At 40.7% G+C, this 23280-nt stretch overlaps 1 long non-coding RNA gene across 1 annotated transcript; it reads right to left on the bottom strand.

The window, feature by feature from the left end:
• Positions 1 to 3378: 3378 nt before the first annotated feature.
• On the bottom strand, positions 3379 to 23280 carry LOC113013973 (uncharacterized). Its single transcript, XR_003270900.1, has 3 exons — positions 23126 to 23280; positions 6199 to 6370; positions 3379 to 5707 (listed from the first exon to the last, which is right to left on the bottom strand). It is a non-coding gene; the product is annotated as an uncharacterized LOC113013973 (long non-coding RNA).

Genomic DNA, 23280 nt, shown 5'->3' on the forward strand with positions numbered 1-23280 from the left:
ATACTAGATGTAAGTGTGCATGTAGCACTTCATGCACATACGATGTGCCTATGTGCAGCAACTGCTAAAACTTTAAATGTACCAAAGCCGTCCTATTCACTCAGAATGTCTCATTATCTGTGTATTTTAAATGAGCAGGCTGGTGAATTCTTTATGTATTTTAATAAGGAGTGCATGCATACAGCACAGCTACCTGCGAGTAGATGGATTGGAGGCCTCTCAAGTCTTTTGCAAAGGTGAAAATTACACCAGAGCGCACCTTACAGCTGACATAAACCACACTGTGAAATTTTGATCAAAGTCAGTTCGTTTTCAGTTACGAAGAGAGAAACAATGAATATGGATGCTTCTGAAATGGAAACACGTGATTTTTAAAAATGAATATTTACTGTGGAGTCGGTTTAAAATACTCTACAGTTTGAATACACACTTATTTGTAGGAACGTATAAACCTACACACTGCAATAAGGTAAAAGTTAATACCAGGGCCATCATATAATTTACAGTGTCCCAGATGTAAGATAAAAACAGTCTATATGAAAGATAACAACTCTAACTCTGCATTTACCTTCCCAGAGAAAAATTAATCTCAAGAAGGCTGTCAGAGACGTGATTAAAGAAAATAATTATTCTACTGAGTCGCTTTTTTAATTCCCAGTTTTTGCCCAGATGCAGGCTGGTAACCATGTACCCGGACCTTAAGATTTGCATTTGAAAATCCAGAATTACATCACCATGACTGCCACTGAAAAAAACCCAGCAAATCTAATCTAAGTCAAGAACTGGAGCACTTTTCAAATCCAAGGAATTTCACAATTGGAGCATCTGAACCCGTCAGTAAAAATGGATGTTTTCTCAACCCACTCTGTCAGACACTGCTCTGAACAAAAGCCAGAGGTGTCACAGCAAGATGCATGTTGTTTTTTGGCAGCTAAGTCCGCAGAAGTAGAAAGAAGCAGTGCTATAGTGGGATGTATCCTATGTTTGTCCAAGACAATTCTCAAGACAAATCTTGCACTTTTATTTATTTTCATCAAGAATGTGTTGTTCAGGTACTAAAATTACATTGTTTAAGGAAAGACGTTGGTTTGGGAGAAATACACCTGTTAAGAACTGTCACTCTGCAGGCTGACAAATTACACTTTTAAATTTGATGTCAAGGGGTCCAGGACAAATACACATACAGTACATGATCCATTAGGAGTGACGCCCAGCTCACAGCTGATGCGTCACAGCAATGATGCCAAAGAATGCTAGCTGAGAGGTCCTTTGCACTGCCATGTGTCACTATAGCTACTAAGTGAAATAAAACATTTATAAAAGAACTGTAACTTTGTTAGTTCAATTTATGCTAGTTTGTGATTAAGATAACAGACTTCCTATTTTAATTAATTGCTCGTTATTGGACATGCTAACATGCTAGCAGAAGAAAACCTTGTTCATGTATTTGTTTATTTATTTTTTGGACCATATGTCATGGTCTGCGGTGGGTGGCTGGAATTTCCATAAGGCTCCTGAACTGACCTGGGATCCGCCCCTGGGCAGGGCCAACTCCAGCTCCTGCACACCTGGAGCCTATTGCAGGCAATCAAGCCAGAGGGATTTAAACCACACGTTGATGTTCATTCACTGCTAGTTCGTCATCAACACATGTTGGTAACAGGCCTTATACTTCAAGTTCTTGCTGTGATCTATCTTGTTAACAAGACTCTCTTGTGCTGCAGTTGCTATATTCACCTTGGCTCACGCTCCACCTCCAGATTCAGGATACCAAACAATCATTTTGAAAATCTCTCTATGCCTCACCTGCCTGCCCTCCTGCCATCACACTCACCACACACGTGAGGAGCCATCAGTTAATGGTTAGCAACGTAGGTTCGCAACGTTCATCTGTAACCTGCTGTAATATTTTTAAATGAGTGGATTTAATGATATACAATAGATTGGTAGCTCTAAGTTGTGTAAACAAGACACTAAATTCCAGTTTAATGACGCCAGTGGCAGGGTGATATAAGAGAGCCGTGGACTCTGAAGCAGTGAGAGGAGACAAAGCAAAGGATGATTTGTCCTAGTTGATGGGATGATAACAAATGATCATACATACAGTATTTATGTTTGTATGTACATTTGGAAATTACAGTACTTTGTGCAACTTCCTAGAACACAGCACTGACACAGCATTTGACTCACAGGAACACATCTGAAAGATAGTACAGTAGTTTTTTCCTTCAGCCTTCCTGGCACTTATAGCCATCTGGCTCCAACATTAATGATAATATGATCACAAAGGATTTCATACTGTTATTGGATTATCTAAATGTCACCGTGTCACATTCATGTCTCGCTCATGATGTAACACATTTCAAATATCCACCACTGATTGGCATAAGAGGCTTGTGTTTACATTCTCTCATTGTGAAATACACATGTGCATTCACACATAGAAAACATAAACAACTAAGCAGCAAAGCGAGTTGTTTTGGTGCCACACAAACCTTTTTGTTTTAGTATCCAATTGTGTATTTATGGGGTTAAAATCAGTGATTTGTCTAACAACCACATGCATGTACTCTCGTTTCAGCAGCAGAATGAAGGTCAGGGCTGGACACCAACAGGATTACTTGGGATTTGCACAGAGTATCACTAGCCAGCTAATATGGGCCAGAGGTTTCCCCTGTTCACTCAGTGCCAGAGTATAAATAGCACTTAGACCTGCCTCCCTAATCCATATTACATACAAATCCACTTTTCATTCATTCAAACTTTGATGCTCGTCAACGTGTTTGAGTCTCCTCATCAGAGGCAATAAGAAGGTTCATACAACTTGCCAAGTATTTTTGTGTCCATCTTGCCAAGACTTTGGTTTTAGTATCGTTCATATCTGTCTGTTTGTTGGTTTGTTTTTGTGCACAAACAGCTCCTACGCGAGGAGTGGAGCAACCAAAATTGCAACACAGGTGCATCAAAGGACTTGAGGGTTGTTATCTCTATCGGCAGTTATTGACATCTTTGTTTCCTAGCAACCACTTACTAAAATATTGCAGTTTTGTGATTTTTACAACAATAATGTAATTTAAATGTTGATGTCTCTAAATTGTGATGTTTACAGTGTGAATATTACATTACATAATTTGGCACACCTATGAAGTCAAATATACTTATACTTTACTCCTTGTATGTAATCTTTCTATCGTTAATGGGCTTCTGCAGTGACTGGTTGATGAGTGCTGCCGGTTAGTATTTTTTTGTACTTTTCTCATTTTAATTCAGTATTTTGATTTCCTAACAACACAAACAAAACAAACAGTAATAGGGTTGTATATCAGCATATTTATAGAATAATGTTGCAATGTAGTGTTGTAATAAAATTTCAAGACCTTCATAAAAACAAAGATTTTATTTGCTAGTGTACAGTTACTGCATACATACATGTATCCATTCACAGCAGCATTTTGGCTTCCTGTGAACAGTGAGTGTTGTCAGCCAGCAACAAAATATGGAAGCAGCCTTCACATGGGAATCACGTGAGGTCCAAGCAAACACTGATGACCCTAATCCCAACCCTGTGTTATCAGAATATGCTTTAAAAGTAATCATTTGACCCAATTAACAACTATTAAAATTTTTGGCCTTTCTAGGTGATGAGTTTGTGAAGAAGAAAGTTGCATGTTTAAAGTTGCAGCAAAAAGCAGCAACTCGATTCTGAGAAACATTTGTTTTGTCTTTGTTTGGTTTTCATCTCACTTTATATCACTTTATACATAAAATCTTAATGGTTTAAGTCCTGCCAGAGTGCAGTTTAGTAAATGGTTTCACCACTGCAGCATTGTGAGAAACTTCCATGCCGTGCAGACAACAAAAACAGAAATTTAAACCATGCAGTGCGACCACTGGCCTGTTCTTCCCTCTAAACTAAAAGAGGATCAAAACAACTCAAGAATTGCTGTCTGGGCTTTCTTCATCTCACGGAACGTCACCAAACACACTCTGCTGTCCTGCACTTTGTGAATGAATGCAAACAGAAAGCAAGAGCAGTACAGGAAACAATCCTAGACAGCCGCTGATTTCACATTGCAGTCCAAACATGCTGCAATAAATATCTGAATTTCCATCTGTTGTGTATTGCTGATTCATTTCACTGGTTTCTCCTCTTCCTGCTCTTTTAACAGCACCAAAGGTCCATTATTACGCGTTGTTTTCTTTCATTTGATAAACTGAAGATTAAGGCCAAAGTGTTCTAAGAATAAGCCCTGTGGTTCAACAAAGCTAGGAGTCATCACTGCGCTCTTTGAAAGAGTTTTTGTCCTTAAAGTGTGTCTGACTCTGTCCCAAACAGAAAAAAAACAAGTTTCACAGCTGTTTGCAGCCCCGCCCGCCTGACATATTTCTAAGCCGGAGTCACTGATGTCTCGTTTGTGCCAAGGCTTTGTAGGCAGAATTTTTGTGGTTTTGAGACCAAGTAGCAACACATCATTTCCATCACTGCTAGTGGTTTTTTAAGTCTGTCTGAAAAAAACCACGTCTGGCCCCTTGTGCCACATCATCCCGACCTACTGCCCCCCCACCTCCCGCCCCTGCACTCCCCTCGACGGTCCTCCTTTCTGTGACTGTTTTCATGTGGGGGGGGATGAGTTCATTCTCTGACCACGAGACAATACCTCATCCTTCCACTTTGGCTCTCTAGCTGAATCACAGGCTTAGGGGAGGTGGAAAACATCTCCCTTCTCCTCTACTTCTGTCCAAGACAAACAGCTGTGGCTCAGTTATGAGTGTGTGCCTGCTGTGTTCTGACAGGTTTCCAGAAACCTGCTGTCAGGTAGCCCATGCAGGGAAACACAGAGGCGGAGTGTTACAACACCGTTAGGGTCTGTGTGAACTTGTGGCCTGATCGGATGAATTCTTAGCTAACTAGCTAGGCAGAAAAAAGTACACTTAGCACTTAGCACAGCTAAACAAAGACCTGGTAGACTGAATGACTATTTCTACATGGAACATGTTAGCAGAGGCTTACTCACAGGTCACTCCTCGACATGTGGGAGTTTGCTTTACTTTCACACTGGAGGATTGGGCTTTAAGCGGGGGTCTAGTTTTCCTCTCCTAAGAAATGCTGAGCATCTTATGGTGCACTTGCTGCATCGTACACATGCTGATCTTCCACAAACTCATCCAGTTGCCATGGGCTTTGTCTATGCCTGTGGTTTTTCTTTATAACTCTTAGTCCATCACTTCCTATGTGTTTTTAATGTTGCTTCTTGCTTCCTGTTTTTTTTCTTTTTCTTCTTTGTTCTTTTGTCTGTGGTTCACTGTTGCTAGTGTAGGTTTGCTAATCCTGTTCCCTCTTTTGTTTCCTGCTTTATTTTGAAGATTTGTTCCTTATATGGCTTCAGGATTTTTGGCTTTCATTTCACTTCCCAAATATTATTGCTTTTCAACCATGCACTTAAACTTCATTGAAAAAAAAGACAAGCATTAATAAACCTGAAGTGAGTTTTTGATCCTCTCTTTGATCCTTCCTTATTTTCTGTCACATGTATACATACTGTTAGCCCAAGATTACAAAGACTACACCCTTGCCACATTCTTGCTCCAGCACAGCCAATGGAGCTAAACATGCTGGATGGCGTTACAGAAGCATCCCAGAATTGTCCCAGACGTGGCTCTCCCTGTGGTTCAAAACGGCTCTATTTTACAATGAAGTAACGTCATCCTGGTCAGAACAGATAAGGAGGACAGGAAGTCAAATGCAAGAATGCCCTAAACAATTGGGTAAAATTGTAAATTTTCAAAATAAGAGACATTTTGCAGGCTTATCAGGTGAAACAAAAACGCTTCACAGGCAGGCACCTGATGTACAGTATTCCTGAGATTATAATGGTGGATGCTCATAGTAAACATTTCAGTTAATGAGGTCAGTGCATGAACAAGTAATCTCCACGAGTCAGAAGCTCGGTCTTCAGAGTAATCTGAAGCTCAGTTTCTTTCTGTTTTTGCTTCGCAGAAGAAAATTCACCAGTAAAAGAAAACCAATCATTTGGCTTAAAGGGAATGGGTTTCCTTTAGTGGAAAATAGCTAAAACTGCTTATTACTAGGAAGGAGGGTGGGAGGCAGGGGAAAGGAATACATTGTGTAACTGACAACAGATACACAATGCTCATGCTGGCATGTGGTCTACTAACTTCCTCCTCCGTGTTGCTTACCTGCTTGCTGAATGGCTGATTGCATGGCTTGATGAGTCAGTGGCATGCTGGGCTGCTCGAGTGTGTCTGTAGTGATAGAGTAACTGATTTGCTGACTGACTGGCTGTCTGAAAAACTCAGATAAAGCCATCCCTCGTCAGAGCCAGAAGAAGGCCTCCACACCCACCAAGGACTATGAGATACAGGAGAGGGAAAAAAGAAAGGGGCGGGGTTGGGGGATGGGGAGAATAAGAAGCAGAAGACATACGAGGTGACTGAGAATAAGAGAGAGAGAAGAGTACTGTGAATCCAATACTGTTCTATTAGGAGTGATTAGATTTTGAAGCTCTGAGCTGAAGCATAGATCTCGTGGGAATATGGCTAGAGTTACAGCTTTGATGTTGACCTTGCATGAACTGGTCTCACTCTGTAACCCACTTTTATTGAAATTTTTCAGCCCCCAGATCCACTCTGAGTCAGTGCATTCCTCAGAGTTTATCATTGTTTATCACGCCACTAGTCGCTTGGATGGTTTATCCTGTGTTTTGGGGAAAATTCTGCAGTGTTGATAGTTACCACCAAATTCCATCCAACTTTTGGCTTTGACATTTTCATGATATCGATTGTATTTACTACTGCATCTCAAAGAAGAGCTGAGGATGGGCAGGGTGCGATCAGACTGCACCCTATACTGCACATATATTGTTATCAAATTTTGTTTGCATATTTATTTGTTTTTAAAGGCTTCCTGTGTTGATTAACATGTCATTAGAAAAATGACATGGCACTTTTTGGGAGATAACTAATATAGATTATACATAAAAGATAGTTACCAGCCACTGTCAGATAAGCCACTGATTATGGAAGTCCTGTGGTGAAGCTTCAAGCTGAGCATTTTTGCCGTCTAGTCATGAAAATAAGTTATACTGCACACTCATTACTTAACCATAATTTACAAACCCAGCGTCAGTGTGACTTGAAAAGTGGTCATGACCATAAACTCATTAGAAAAGGGTTTATCGAGGTCATAGATAGCTTTAGCGTTATTTTCCTGTAGACTTCTATCTAACTGGACTTTTTGTCCAACCAGGCGACTCACCCATGGTGGCCATTAGAACAAGGCAGGTTTGGTGCACTTATTGACTGGCTTCTCATCATTTCTTCATATGCAGTCTTTACTAATTTCCCACTGTTGAGGTCCCTGAATGTCTTCATATGGCTTTTTTTCTTGTTTGCACTCATTTAATCAGTCAGAATGTTAATGCAGTATAATAGGTAGTTGGTAATTGGTATTACAACAACTGAGCTACCCCAGTTTTTGAACACCTAAGGTTGAACAACTAGTTCAGTCAAGTTTGGGGGATTTCCTTACCTGGTTGATCAAGACAAACAACTGCCACAAGCTCAAAAAGTTGGAAGATCCCAGTTCTTTATAATCTCAACAACATCAAGATGGAAAGATGTGTGGTTGAAAGCATCAATTTTGTGCTCCTTGGACTTGTATAATGCACATTATACAACAAGTGACAATTTCCTTCAAGTATTGCTAAGCATGCAAAGAACCTTAGACCTCCTCTGTGCCAGAAGTAGTAGAAGGACTATTTGCTGGTGTGTAGGCCCGACTATATCAGTTCAGATGCGGTTTGATAATTGTGCTGTTCTACTTGTAACTTTATTTCAGCTTCATCTACACTGCTTTGCAGTGCGTGGATGCTTCACATAGCTGAGAATAACAAACCTCTTGTATTTGCTCCAAGATTTAGGGTTAATCAAACCTACACTTGATGGTTGCTTCACTTTTCTGTGTTTTGATTAATTTTTAGAGCTATGTGTTCAAATTCTTCATACAATGCCTCTGGTAATATTTAAAGTTTTGTTCTTTTCTTTTTTTAATATGGCAGCTGCTGGTGCTGCACCACACAGTCGGAAGTTTCCTTTTGAGTTGAAGAGGATCTGTCCTGAAGTAGGAACTTTAATGGCTCAAAATACAAAAACAATGGACGTCCATCAAGAGCGACACTTATGAAAAGGTTCGTGACAGCAAAGGAGCTTCTGGCATTCAAAGCGGGTTACATTGTGTCATGGGGAAAAGACTTTGTACATACATTTCATGTTTTCATATCACATATATTAATTTAGCAACTTGCACTATCATGACAGATTTTTCCTTTTCCTTCCCACTGTCGCCAAAGTGCTTGCTCATAGGGGGTCATATGATTGTTGGGTTTTTCTCTGTATCTGTTATTGTAGGATCTACTGTGCAATATAAAGCGCCTTGAGGCGACTTGTTGTGATTTGGCGCTTTATAAATAAAATTGAATTGAATTGAATAGATTTAAATTGTTTAAACTTTGTTATGACTCAAGCAGTTATTACTTGGAAATGAATTTAAACTTTGATGACCAATAAAGCATTAACATGAACCAGTACAAACCACACGCCACAGACTCTAAAACAGGCTGTGAAACACCTCTGTACTAAAACACCAAAATGTAGTTTCTAGAAAACATTCCCACAGCAGGGGAAACATAAAACCAGTAACGCAACACTGACTACACCTTCAGTTAGAAGTTCCAAAGCCAGAAGGACGGTAAGTCTGTGGCTGTGACATTTGACACCACTCTGCTGCCCCACTTCCTAAAAGTCAAGGTTGGTTTCTTTTAACTACAACTAACCTCAGCTTAATGTTTTCATTTGGCGCTACACCTAACCAAACCTAAACTGTAGTACTGACACAATTGATGCACAACGCTGTCCTCTTGATATGAGTGCAAGATGAGAAAACAACTTTTGGGCAACCTTTTCTGTCATTTAGATTGGAGAACTTGTCTGCTGTGTGATCATGTTGCTAAACAATTTGCCCTTTTAGGAGGGAAGTTGGGTTGATAATTTGACTGCGGTCAGTTTGCTATGAGAAGCAGCCTGACCCGAGTTTGCATTTGTATGAACTTTGCAACAAACAAGATAAAAATTAGTTGTATAAAACGGTCACTTTAAATACATGTGATGCTTCTTATCAGACAGCTGAAAGATGTGCATTCCTTCAATGTCATTGCAATTGTCAGATGTCATGTTTGCTGTTATTAGCTTTGTATGAGCAGGTATTAGGAAGCTAAAATGAAAAACTTTCCCAGGCTCCTCTAACAGAGTGGCTTTCACCCCAAACCAGAAATCAAAGGTATTTGCAACTAATACTTAAAACCGAGCCAAACTTACTCTTAGAAAGCCTCTGAGCGGAGAGCTAAATCTGTTCAGGGAATCTGTTGCCTTGGTTCCTGATGCTGTACCATTGCCATGCTGGCTCTGGGCCCACTACTATACTCTCCTCTTTCAGCAACCAGTGAGGGAACATTTGGCACCATGGCAATGCCGCTACATCACATCAGGAGTCATTTTGAGTGTTTAAATGAGGTTTAATTTAAGGTGTCCCTCAGCTGTTCAGACTTACGTGAATGCAATTTGTAATTTTTTTGTGGCTTTCTATAAGAAGTTGTTGTGTAAAACATCAGACACAGCCTTATATAATCCCAAGGCCCCAAAGCCCAGAACTCATTTGCTAATCAGAAGACATCCTGCAACCTGCTGCAGCCCCATGGCTACCCTCTGTAGTGCAAACTGGGTGTACCTGAGACAAAATATTCATCCCAAAGCATTCATCTGTGGGAATCCTCTAAAAATGAACCAGCTGTTTTCTAAGTATTTGGTTTCACAGGAAGGTTATGTATGAACAGACTTGTGTTTGTGCTCAATAGTGTTCAAAAAATAGGTTCCTGTGTGGTTTTGCAGGCGCGGGGGTTAATTTGGGTGATTCTCAGAAGAGGAGGCAAATATCTTGCACTCATCAGTTATGCAGGTTTTGTAATGCAGTACATCTATAAAATATCTCCAGTTGTATGCATTAGCGACCTCAATCCATCTCCAAGTCCTGGGCCTTCTCTCCCATAAATATTAAGCACACAGGCTTGCAGACATCTGAAAATCATTCTAAAAGTGACAGGTATACATAAAAGTCGATTCTGCAGAGAAGCGCATTAATACCATGTGATGAAATGGAGCAAACAGGATGAACACTCAGGCAAGAAATGCTTCAAATACCAAAAGGACCAAGCAAGCAGATGGGGATGGCAAAAGAAGAGAGAGAGGAAGAGGTGAGTAAACACCACTAGACATGGTAACAGATGGAGACATAAGAGAGGAAGACAGAGTCATTTAGGGACGGAGCACAGGAGCAGACGGAGATGAGGAGAGGCAGAGAGCAAGTGAACAGATGAGTGTATTAGAAAACCACTCGGTCGCTTTAGACAGCTTGTGGAAACAGACCACAGAAAAGGTTCGTGTCAGGTAACGGCTGCTGCATTCATCCATACAGCTGATAATAAGACAACTGAGCTGTGAAAAAGTAGAGCAGTGAGAGGTTAGCCAACTCTGTGGAGGATCATTATCTCCAAAATCACACTCTCAAAAGAGGACTGAGCTGTCTCATATATTTCACTTTTCAGTATTAGTCACTCACGGGGTTTTTTCCCTCATGGTGGGTAGCTCATTTGACATTGTCAAACAGTTTGGGAAAAGCTTCTGTCTACTTAGATTTGAAGCACCAGCAGCCAGTCAGCTTAGATCAGCATGCACTTTGGAGAAGAGCTAACCAGACTTCTACAATGTAAAAGAAAACTTCTGCACTTACTGGTCACCTTGTTGGGTATACCTGTTCAGCTCATTAATACAAATATGTAAACAGCCAATCACATGGCAGCACCTCAGTGCATTTAGGCATGTAGACATGGTCAACATGAACCTGCTGAAGTTCAAAGACAAAAATACAAAAATAGTTGTTTTAGCCTGTCCACAATTGATGCACACCTGCAGGCCAATTTGCACATCCACCACTTGGAAAATGGGGAACAAAGTAAGTAATCCTTCTAACTGATACATGTGAAAAACTATTCATGCTTTTTTAACAAAAAGGTCAGTTTTGGCCTCCTCCAAAATATAGGGTTAATGTAGGTTAGCACCTATAATGACTTAGGCCAGACCTCCATCCATTTTCTTCCGCTTATCCGGGGCTGGGTCGCCAGGGCAGCAGCCTAAGCAGAGAAGCCCAGAACTCCCTCTCTCTGGTCACCTCCTCCAGCTTATCCAGGGGAACACCAAGGCGTTTCCATGCCAGCTGAGAGATATAATCTGTCCAGCGTGTCCTGGGTCTGCCCTGGGGCCTCCTCCCGGTGGGACATGCCTGGAACACCTCAGCCAGGACGCATCCTTATCAGATGCCCGAGCCACCACAACTGGCTCCTTTCAATGTGGAGGAGCATGCCTGAACTCCTCAGGGAGGGGCTTAGGCCAGGCCTCTGAGGGTTTATTGATGTCATCTATTGTCATCTGTTCTGTACTGTGCTAAATTACTGCAGAATGGAAAAAGAATATAATACATTTAGTCATGAGAAATGGTGTAAATAAAACAAAACAAAGTTAAAAAAATTTAGTGTGGCAACCTTACTACTGTTTCCCTGCATCCAGGATTCTTGCAAAGTTCAAGTGAAGGAGGATGGGCTATTTCAGCTAATTCCAGCTGCGTATCACAAATGAGATTGATATTGTCCTATTTTTAACTGTAATTTCTTAAGATGACTGAGAAGTAGAGCAGAGGGAAATGCAATAAATCACAATGCACCACAACTCCTACATCCAACAGCAAGAAAATGTCCAGCTGCTCTATACATTATTAAACACAGCAGCATCCTGTTTGTTCTGCTCTAGCAACGCATTTACTATCATGAGGAACAGCAGCTGGCTGATGATTTGCTATATATGGACAATTATTATGTCATATAACAACTAAGGAGCAAACTCAAGGACATCACAGAATATTTTCCCTGCTTGCTGTTTGACTGTTTCTCTATCAGCCGAAGGATTACTCTGGAAAAAGAACCAGCAGCAGTGATGAAGCGCAGATGCCACGCAGTGTGACAAGACGCATTTGCAATGAGCTTTCCAGGAACTCATTTGTTGTTTCATAGTTGTCTGGGAGACTCAGCTGCTGACAAGCTTTTTGTTTGGGAAAGGGTAGATGTACAGGAGCTCAGTCAGGCTGAAAGTCATATCTGAATCACTCCAGTACACTAGCTTCAGTCTCACTATGATAGTGAGCAAAAAACAAGCAGAGACCCTTTGACAGGAAGTTCAGTCATTCAGTTTAAGCTTTCGTTCTTAATAATGCAGCTGGGTTGTGTGCTTAAGAAGAAGCCAATATAATCAGCACTGACAGTAAGTTAAGATAACAGAATTTCTATTGAATCATAATTGTTCAGCTGTAATTCACAGGAATTCTGGTCAGGCTTGAGTCTGGACTGAGATCAGCGCCACAGCTGTTTTCATCACCTCACTAAACTCTGGGAAGGGGCCACAGAATCAGCTGCCAGGGGTCAGTGAGTGTGCCTGCGTGTCCATGTGAGAGAGAATATCAACTGTAAAGTAAAAAAGGAGGTCACTGAGTTGGTGGAAGATTGCCCAAGTGTTGTTACATGTGTGTGTCTCGCTCTGTGTTTGTGTTTGAGTCAGCTGGATATGGAGTCGCTGAGGCCTAAGTGAGGGTGAGGTAGAGCAGATCAGCAACATTAACCAGACATGGCAATGAAACAGCCTCACGGCCTTGGAGATGCTACACTTTCCTGGAAAGAATGTGACCTGTAGCAGCATACCTCTAACTGTCCATGCTTTTCCAACAAAGAACATGTGGACAGCCAGGAACCTGTGTTTAACTTTGCCCCTAGTCACAAGGCTGGTTAGACTCTGATACAATTCTGACGATCTAAAATGAAGCCTTGAGCCTCACAACATTCAACTTCACATTGTGTGAAGTTAACCCAAAGCATGTTAAGTTGGACTGTAGGGATTTCATGCTACAAAGTTCCTTTTAAGCTCACTGGTGCTGCCTGGAGAATGTTCCTGAAGCCCGAGGAATGCACTGACATCACTTTTAGCATTTTGCCAGAGCTGAAAGGTTGGGAGTAGCTAGATGGACTGAATCTCCTCACATGTTTTTCTACCACTGTGTGTCTATATAGTGTGTGTGTGTGTGTGTGTGTGTGTGTGTGTGTGTGTGTGTGTGTGTGTGTGTGTGTGTGTGTGTGTGTGTGTGTGTGTGTGTCTATATACTACAGATGGCTTTCTATTCCTTCACTTTGGACCAGAGTGAAAAATAAGATTTGCCACTGAGGACAAATGAAAATGCTTTAACTCACCTACAGAAGGGTAACTGAGATTTCAAGTGAAAGACCTTTCAAGTGCTACATGAATCAAACAGATTTGTGTGCTCTCCAGACTTTGAGACTGCCAGATGGAATTTTTGGATGAAATTAACCTGAAACTGCTGGAACAGCAGCATCACCGTCTGCAGTGAAGTGAGTTGCTACGGATGGGGAGTGCATACAAGAAACCTGGTCCAAAATCTGCATCTTCAAGTTCGATAGAAATTCACAGCTAGCCACATAAACAAGCCATATCCTTCCAGGAGAACATTTTCATGGTCAGACAAGACAAAGGTTGAGCTATCAGGCCAACATCACATGAGGTATGCTTGGAGGAGTAACACTGAGACCTTCATACCTAAGAACACTATACCAACTGTCAAGAATGGTGGCTGTAGCTAGGTTGTTTTGCGTTCATGCTACTAGTGTATACCCAAAATAGAGTGGAATAATGATGAAGGAAAACTATCTTCTAATCATTCAACAGCTAGATTTTTGAGACTTGGGTACAACTGGATGTTCCAACAGGATAAAAACACAGTAAAAACTGGTTTTGGGAGAAATACTGCATTATTCCTTCCAAAACCAGTTTTTGGAAGGAACAGCTGACATTAACGTCTGGAATGATCTTTCCAAAGGCGCAACCTCAACCTTATTTATAATTAATTTGCTTTGCTTAAAAAACAGTGAACCAGTTTTGACAAGAAGAGTGGTCAACAAAACGTATGACGCCTTTTGTATGGCCTGCTTTAACAACGTGCTAACCTTATTTACAATCAATATTGTATGGATGTAATAATGGTGCTAATATTCAGCTGGAATTATGCCAGAAGCGTGTTGAGGGCTACCAAAATCCTCTGGTCGAGGTACAAGTTTCTAAGAGACATTTGATCAAATATAGTGGTGGGGTTGTACGCATATATCTGTACCTCTATGCATACTTTAAACCCTACGTAAATCAGAAAAAGAAACGAATTCAGACTTGTGCACACAGTTCCCATCTTTGAAGCAACCATTTCAAAGGCCATGAGATTGCACACAGTCACAATAATTTCGATCATGCTGCAGACTGTAGCATAAAGCAGCTTAAATGACAGCCAGCCCAGTCTGTGGGCTGGCCGAGATAATGATCTACCAGGTTTGTTTCAGCTTTTTGCTATCAGAAGTAACATTACTCATTTTCTGATGTATGACTTCGGCATCTTTTAATGTATTGTAGCCCCACCAGCATTGCATGAGACAGGGTGCCCTCTCTTTATCATGTGTGAACAAAGTTGTGACACTCACAGAATTACAGCTGCATTCTCATTTGGCATGTCATCACAAGAAAGCATTCCTCTAAGACGAGTTTGCTGTAATTTTACATGCTGGTTGGTAGGTACCCAGACACTTTGCAGAACTGAGATATCATCAGTGAAACTTTTATCACATGTCTGTTTGTTGTGAAGAGTCAAAATGTCTACACTGAATTATTATAATGCGGGCCTTACCCTGGGCCAACAACGTCTACAACACCAGAACCTGGAAACTGAAGATATGAAATGGAACTGAGCTGTCACATCTTCACAGGCAAGAGTACACAATACTTAAAATATGAAAAAGTGCTTTAGCTTCCTAATCCCGCCCAAACCATTTAGTCTTTTATATTATATCACATAGAAATCTCGAAGTTTGGGTTAATGCTATGAAGCTTGGAAAACAAGGAGCAGCTCATGGATGCATGTATAATATGTACACAAAAAACTCAAACTAGCCTGTTATTAGTTGTTGTTATTTGTTTTTCTGCGTAGACAAAAAATTGTAAAATCCTATAAAAGAAAGAAAGAAAGACAGAAAAATAATACCAGGTGTACTGACTTTTTGCTGTTGAGCTGATATTCTTATAAAAACAATCATTTACAACCTTGGAAATACAGTTTCTTCTATTCCATATAGAAATCAGTTTCCCCTGCTTCCTGTAAGGTCTACATACAATGCATGTTCATGTTTACATAATAAGAAAAGCCGCTATGGAAGGCACAAGTCATAAGACAAAATAACCTTGTTATTTGCGAAAGCAGAGGAAAAAGCCTTCGGCCTGAATAGTAATATACAGCATCTAAATGGATTTTTTCACACTTACGCATCACATATGTAGCCTACTATTGCTTAATCAAAAAAAAAAATGACACCAGGGGTCTCAAAAGTATCCATCACTTTCATTTTAACAAAAACAATACCAGCGTGAACATGGGGGTACCACAGGGGCTGCATGGCTCTTCTAGGAAAACTGCTCTGACCACAGGCCACCGCAATGTATGCTGTGTTATTATAAACAAACACACGAGGATGTGCAATATTAATCACACAAACCTCCCGCCTGCTTTCCTGTGTAGCCACACACACACACACAAATATACTTGTGTGCAGAGGAACAAACGCACATGTTACAAACATGAGGCAGGGGTGCGGATTCTCTGGAAGTGTGAGGTTTAGATAAGAACAGTTCTACGGAACAAGTAAGACGCAGCCACATGACAGTTGAGAGTGAGAAAGCACAGGGGTAGCACGGGGGGGGGGGTGGAGTTGAATAAAAGCAAACCCATCCAGGACCTTTTGTAGCGAACGAGTGGCTGCACTCCTTTGTTTCTCTGGAAACATTCTACACGGTTTGTTGAGGGAATAAAAATGAGTCACATTGATAAGGCCAAAATAGCTCCCAGCATGCTCACTGAAGCTGTTTTATGGCTTAACTCCCTCTCTTTCTGCATTATTTCCCATAGTGGGTTTGGATGATTCATAATATCTACAGTGACGCTGCTGAACTAACAACTAAATATAGACCTACGATGGATTTAGGCTCATTTCCAAATAAGATGATTTGCATTTGTTAATACCAAACACTAGTGTGTTCTCACTAACTGACAGTCACCACCGATATAACTACGAATCAACAATGGATGGAACATTTTGCTCTAAAGTAAGGAGGCATCAAGAACTTCTCTCCATACTTGGAGAATTTAAAAGACATTTGGGTTTCTCTATATGCTGAACTTCAAACACTTTTTAAATATGCAAAGGTAGAAGTATTAAAAAGTATTCACTGGTACCCACTGACATTTTTGGTAGTAAAGCATTACAAAGTAACGCACTACTGTAATCACATTACATTTTTTAGTAACATGGCAATGTTACAGTAATGTGTGGCTCTTCAGTTATCTGCATGGAGGGTGCATAGAAAGAACAAAAAATATCAAGCAGACAGGGGAGACCTTCACCAGACCTTCACCAGGTGCTCGGGTATTTTATACCCTGAAACCAGAATAGATTTGCTGCTGCTTTTGAGCACTGGATGCCCTCTGAGCACCTTCTGTTTTCAGTTTTCCAGGCACATCAAACTGGTAGGAAATCCCAACCCAGAATTTGATGAGGTGGGCGACATTGATTACTGGTTATGTGACCTGATGAATTTTTGTGAAACTGTCAACAACTACACCAAAAATTATTTCTAAACATTCTGGAGAAGTGCCTTTCATTGCTAAAGAATTGTTCTCCATATTTAGCTTTGCAAACTGTGGTTATCGTGGCTTATATAGCTAAGATGACAAGTTCAAGAGTGCAGATGTGCTGAACAGATGGTGCAAACTATAAAATAATGGCCCAGGTTATAAAGTTCTAAAAATATCTTCTAAAGATACCTTAAATTAGAAAAGTCCAGTCAGGTGTCGCCTTGTCCGTCTGGCTTATGACAAATAAACATAGAGTCTTTTATTTTATATTAGGCTTTACTTGTAATTTTATCATTTAAAAGCAATTTGAAAGGACATTAATAAAGCTGCTAATATTGATGTAAGAAATTGCCCTTCATAAATGTCTTGAATTACCCGTTGTCTTTTAATGACCTTTAATAGTGCGTGTTGTTTTAATTTAATATTAAAGTATTTAATCTTCTGTTATTTCCAGCTCAAGATTTCAGTTTTGTGCACAGATGAATGTGTATTTTACTTGTGCACCCAAAGGGCTAATAACTCACATCTTGGTGCATCAAAGTATGCTCATCTAACAAATGTACCCTGTGGTAAAGTCAGCGTGCCAGATGTGTGACAGACAAAACTCAATGTTCTGCCAATTCTGTACCTGGAGTCACACCCATAACACTTGCTGCTGCCAGATACTGGTGTGGTATTACACTGGTAGCTTATTAAGCAGCCTTTTGTGTAGGTTATTGGCCGCATACAATATGAATAGGCTTCTATTAAAAGGTTAGCAGTAATTAACCCAGGAACTCTAATTGAAATGCAGAAAACTAATTTAAAGACTTCTGAAAAATTTGCTAAATTCATTAAAGGTGTGGTTTAGGCCACAGCAAACAGCACATAATGTTTTGCAATCTCTCATCTGAGTTGGACAATTTAGCTTTTATATTATCTTGGCTGCATGCATGTTTACCTTAGGAAGCACTGTTGTAAATCAACTCCCAATGTGGCTCATCCAACAAGTACAAGGACTTCTTGGTCTTCTTGCACAAGTTCAGGAGTGCCTTTTGAGGGGAGGATGCTATAGCATACTTTGGCTTGTTACTTAACTGAGGCCCCTCCAGCATTGCATTGAACTATTTTAGGAGCAAGAGAATGCATCTTATGAGGGTTGAACTATTTGGAAGCCAGGTGCAGTGACTTCCTGAAATGTTATCATTATCATTCTTCTAGCAGGAACTTAACAGTGCATGGTCAGAAAAATTGCCTCTTTTCTCGGTACTTGGGGTTTTCATATGGCTTAAACAGAAATACAAAAAGTAATAGAAAGAATTTGTGGCTTTGTGGCAGTCATCATTCTTATGATTAGGTCACTGGCATTATTATCATATCTAGTCAACAGACATCAGAGTGGTGTTCAATGGACCCTTGGTTGTTAGGGACAAATCTGTCTTTGGTAGAATCTGGTAGAGTCCAAGAATAAGATTATGGTGCAAGAAAATAGCATAACAGATTGATGATCTGAGCGCATGAAAGTGAAATTTATCCTGCTACTAGTTTTCCATGCTTTCACAAAGAAGTATGAAGGAGCATGCTTATTTTTGTGTGACTGTAAAATCGAGATCTAAATCTGGGGCCAACAAAAAGTCACCGTAACATAAATCATTAAATTTGAAATAATGATTATCCATCCATTCTTTTCCGCTTATTCTTTTTCAGGGTCGCGGGGGGGCTGGAGCCAATCCCAACTGTCTTGGCGAGAGGCAAGGTACAACCTAGACAGGTCACCAGTCTGTCACAGGGTTAACACATAGACAGTCATTCACACCTATTGGCAATTTAGAGAGACCAATTAACCTAACCCAACTCACTGTATGTCTTTGGACTGTGGGAGGAAACCGGAGTACTGGGAGAGAACCCACACAAACACGGGAAAACATGCAAACTCCACACAGAAAGACCCCGGTCTGATGGTAGAACTGAACTCAGGACCACCATGCTGCCCCATAATGATTGTTGTAAAAAAAAGAAGTTGCTGAAAAACATTTAGGTTGAGAATGAGGTTTGGGAAGCAGGAGTTATTGTTACATTAGCATAAAATGTATGTGTGAGTGTGAACTATTATTAAATGTTGAGTACACAACACTGACCTGAAGAAAAAAAAAGCAGCATCCACTTGCATCCAAGTTGGAAAAAAGAAAGTGCCACACCTTTTTGCTCCTATTTCTCCACTTCTCACACCCCACCCAAGCCACACACGAAACCAAACACACCCCGGCTAAATATCTGTTCACGTGACCCTTTGTTTTGCCGCCTCCACCACGTGTTAGATGCTCTGCCTTGTTGTTAACCTGCGCTTTACTTTCACACTTGCACTGTGACTCATAAACAGAAAGAATTGTGCGTGCGTGTGTGTGTGTGTGTGTGTGTGTGTGTGTGTGTGTGTGTGTGTGTGTGTGTGTACACGCATGCATAACCATCTTTGTTTTCATGTTCGTGGCTGTGTGACTCACATCCTCTTAGTTTTATTAAGTGGACAATCAAGTGCTGTAAACAGTAGCTGTGTGAGTAAAAGGGCGATCCACTTCTCTTTTCTTTATTTCTCATACTCTATTTTCAAGCTTTCTGTTTCCATATCTCTGTCTGTCTGTCTGCCTCCTACACACGTGTTTACTATACAGATGTAGGAATTTTACAACAAAAAAACATAACTCTCAGTCCCATTTTCCCCAGAACACTATTCTCATACTGCAGGTGCTTCAGGTTTCTGATTTTAAAACAGCTGTGCATTTTAAGAGGCCTGTTTTGTAGCTTATGGCCTCACCCATTTTTATTGTCATACATGAAAGCATGTTCTCTCCTTACCACATATTTAGACAACAGTTACTGTACAGGAGTTCTCACAGTGACAAGTTTGTATTATTTATCCACAGTCTTTCTGGTTGCACCCAATAGCTGCGATTAATAAAATTAACAATGAAAAGCCGTCCTGTCCTCCTGGCGTTGCATAACACCTGCGCATATCAGTTCTCTCTCTCATGCAGATTCAGCTGCAGCATTAGTGTCTCTATCACACCTGACCATGATAATAATGCCAACTTCCTTACAACAGAATAGCTCACTTCATTGTTGAACAAATGGAAACTAGGTCGGAAGAAATCCCCATTGACAACTGCTTTCCAGTTCCCTTCCAGAAGATATAGTGTCACTTCCTCATTCTCGGCTTTTTTGGGCAGCCAGTGACCTGCTAGTGATGGTGATACTGTTGACTGGAAGGCAGCTGTTCCGCATTGTTACTCAGTGGCTACATAACTTCTTCCCTAATGTGACGCACAACGAACCAAAACTTCATGTTTCTGCCTTATCCTGTCTCCAACTGATTGACCGCTGCTAGCAAGTCAATTCATCTGGATCAGTCTAACTTAAGCAGCAAAGAACAGCTCTGAGCTTTAAAGCACTTCAGACTTCGATTTGTGATGAACCCCGGCTCAAAAGCTACTCTTTCTATTCACTGCAACCAAAAAAAAGTGTCGTCCGAACTGAATAAATTTCTCTAGACATCACAAACTTTACAAAACTGCTCTTTATCATGGAAATTTGGTCCATGCTGTTAAATAGCATTTGTCTTATATAGAAAAACATCATTGATTCATTTTGTGTTCAAGAACCCAACAGGAAGTCTAAAATGTGCAGTGTGTCTCTCACACTTGTGAATGGGTAGCCATCTTTAAACATTCTACCCGGCTGTCCCTAACACACCCACAGTCTGGCTGTTGAATCCAAAGAGCGTGAATCTGGCTGAGACATGCTGACCACTAAACTGAGGAATTGAAAGAACATTACCGGGATTAGAAACTGTAACTAACTGCTGAATTTAAAATGAGAGGAAGCACATATGTAATGTTTCATTGATTTTGCACATTAGGGTGATAAAGCGTTGCTTCCATAATTACTGTATATGTTCGTGTGTGTGTGTGTGTGTGTTATAATTTTTTGTGCCAAGTTAATTTTTTCTGCCTTTTTAATAAAGTAAGCTACAAAGCTCCCACCGTGGATCCACATACTCAACTCTCCTGGCGTTCTTGCGGCAGCGCCGTTGCTATGTGATTGCCATTAAAGCAATTCTTGGAAAAGCATCGTTAATTGATGAGTAACACAAGCGACCTGATTCCCAACCAGTTAAATGCACTCAGCAGGGCGTCCAAGCAGCCAGCAGCACTGATGTTTCGGCACAGATCAGCATGGAGGTATTGTGGTGCTAACTGTCCCTGGACCTCTATTGTTGCTCGATGGACCCTTGCAACAATAGGTCGCATTCCAGTCCTGCTGGGCCTGCAGCCGCGGTCAGCTACTGTGGCTGCACAGGCCGATGAGAGGTATCATTGTCGTTGCATGTGTGTGAAATGTGCACGCCAACTTTGTGCGTTTGCACGGTTCATTTCATGCACCGCCACCTCCTGCAGAGTGCATGGTTGTCTGTGTGTGGCCTGTCTGCCCACTGGAGGAGTTTGTCAAAGTGAACTTGCCCTTGATGACACCATTGTGGCTCCACACAGATTTTGCCCCTTCATGTGCTGCCACAACGATTCTCATAGAGGGGAAAATGGAGAGAAAGAAGAAAAACAAATGAATCTCCAGAAAAAAGCAGTAAGTGCTGAAGAGGAGTCTGTAAATCACAAGCCTGTTCTGCAATAGGAGGATTTTTAATAGGCCAATATTCCTCCTTTTGGTATCTGACTCAGAACATTTTTGGAGCATCATGCGAAGCAAATGAAAGACATCAATGAGTGTGTGTTTTGTTTTTAATGAAAACAGACACTTTCTGTGCCTGGGGCTAAGTACCAAATGGGGATGTCCCCTGGAAACTACTAACTTTTCTGTTTTCATTATTCTGCTGCAGGCTGAATGCTGAAGTGATATCATAACCAGATAGCAGCTGGTAATACAACATCACTTTTTGTGATGGGCTTTCATTTTCTTGTTATGCTGTTTTTCATTTTTTTTCTCTACTTTGTCCCGTGGTGTGTGGATGCTTAGTTCTAACACAAAGGAACTGGTAGTGAAGTTTTTGATGTTTTGCTCTGACTAATTAAAACTGATTTAGATTTCCTCCATGGCATACGTGATTTTAAGCTCTACTGACAATAATCACATTATACTATATTTAGTGTGTTGGTCATTTCAAAGTTTCACTAACTTTGAAATTAGCTGCTTCAAACACTACAAATGTTTATTGATTCTGGTTACCAGCAGATTCATGCATTTGTCAATCAACACATGCTCACATCTACAGAGTTCCTTTTATGGAGGGAAGGCATGGTAGTCATTGATAAAAAAAAAAAAAAAGAGTTCTATGAACTACAGACCCAAGTTGTTATAGGGCAGACAGTTATAAGAGCTGAAAAATTCCTGTAGCATCTATTCGTATATTTATCACATTCAAGTGTCTCACTGGCCATAATTTAGGGAGGAAAATTCAGAGGACTCAGATGCTACGTGCAATCAAAGTACATCAAATAAATTAAGACAAAGACAAATTTAAATTTCATTTAAAAATTTTCATCCATCCGTTTTTCTTAATCCCAGTCAAGGTTACAGAGGGCTGAAGTTTATACCAGCAGTCAAAGCGTATAAAATAAGCCAACCCAAAAAGGGTCACCAGGCTATCACAGGGCTAACACAGAGAGACAGATGATCATTCATACCAATGGTCGATTTAAAATCACTAGAATAAATTAACTTAGCAATACTTTTCCTGCAGGCCAGAGAAAAAATCAAACAAATTACAGGAAAAATGCATCATCATCTTTGAAAGTGAGGGAGGAAGATAGTACCTGGAAAAAAGCCACTCAGTCTCAGGGAGGGCATGCAAACAAACCAGAAATGGTGAGAGCCAGTTAGTGAATTCAAACTCAGGACTTTTTAGCTGATAACAATTCTAACCACTGCACAACTGTGGTGCTAAGGTGCAGTCACGTACATTTAGAGACCGGATGGTGACCATTTGACAACCGCAAGTCACGAGGGAGAAAACTCATTTCCAGTCAGCTGATGAGAGGATGTTACCAGTTGCTGTTAAATTGATTGTTAAAGCTCCATTCACACAGGCCTAGAGACCAGTCAGCTTCCCCCTGGCAACTGCTGGTCACTAGCAAAAAGTATTCCCCAACAGGTTGCTGAGTGGTTGCGTGAAATTGGTCATAAAGAGGTATAACATGCTGTACTAAAAAATCTCCTTGCACTCACTTGACTCATTAGCAGGTTGACGTGGTTGCCAGTAGACTACATGGAATACGTCGAGTTTCCTAACATGAAAACCTTGTGCCTTTTAAAATGTGTTGGCTGCATTGGTAAAGGACAACTCTGTGTTTCATGCAAGCTGCAGGTGATTGCTGCAATCT

Source organism: Astatotilapia calliptera, chromosome 20 (genome assembly GCF_900246225.1).
Source record: "Astatotilapia calliptera chromosome 20, fAstCal1.2, whole genome shotgun sequence".
Taxonomy (NCBI): Eukaryota; Metazoa; Chordata; class Actinopteri; order Cichliformes; family Cichlidae; genus Astatotilapia; species Astatotilapia calliptera.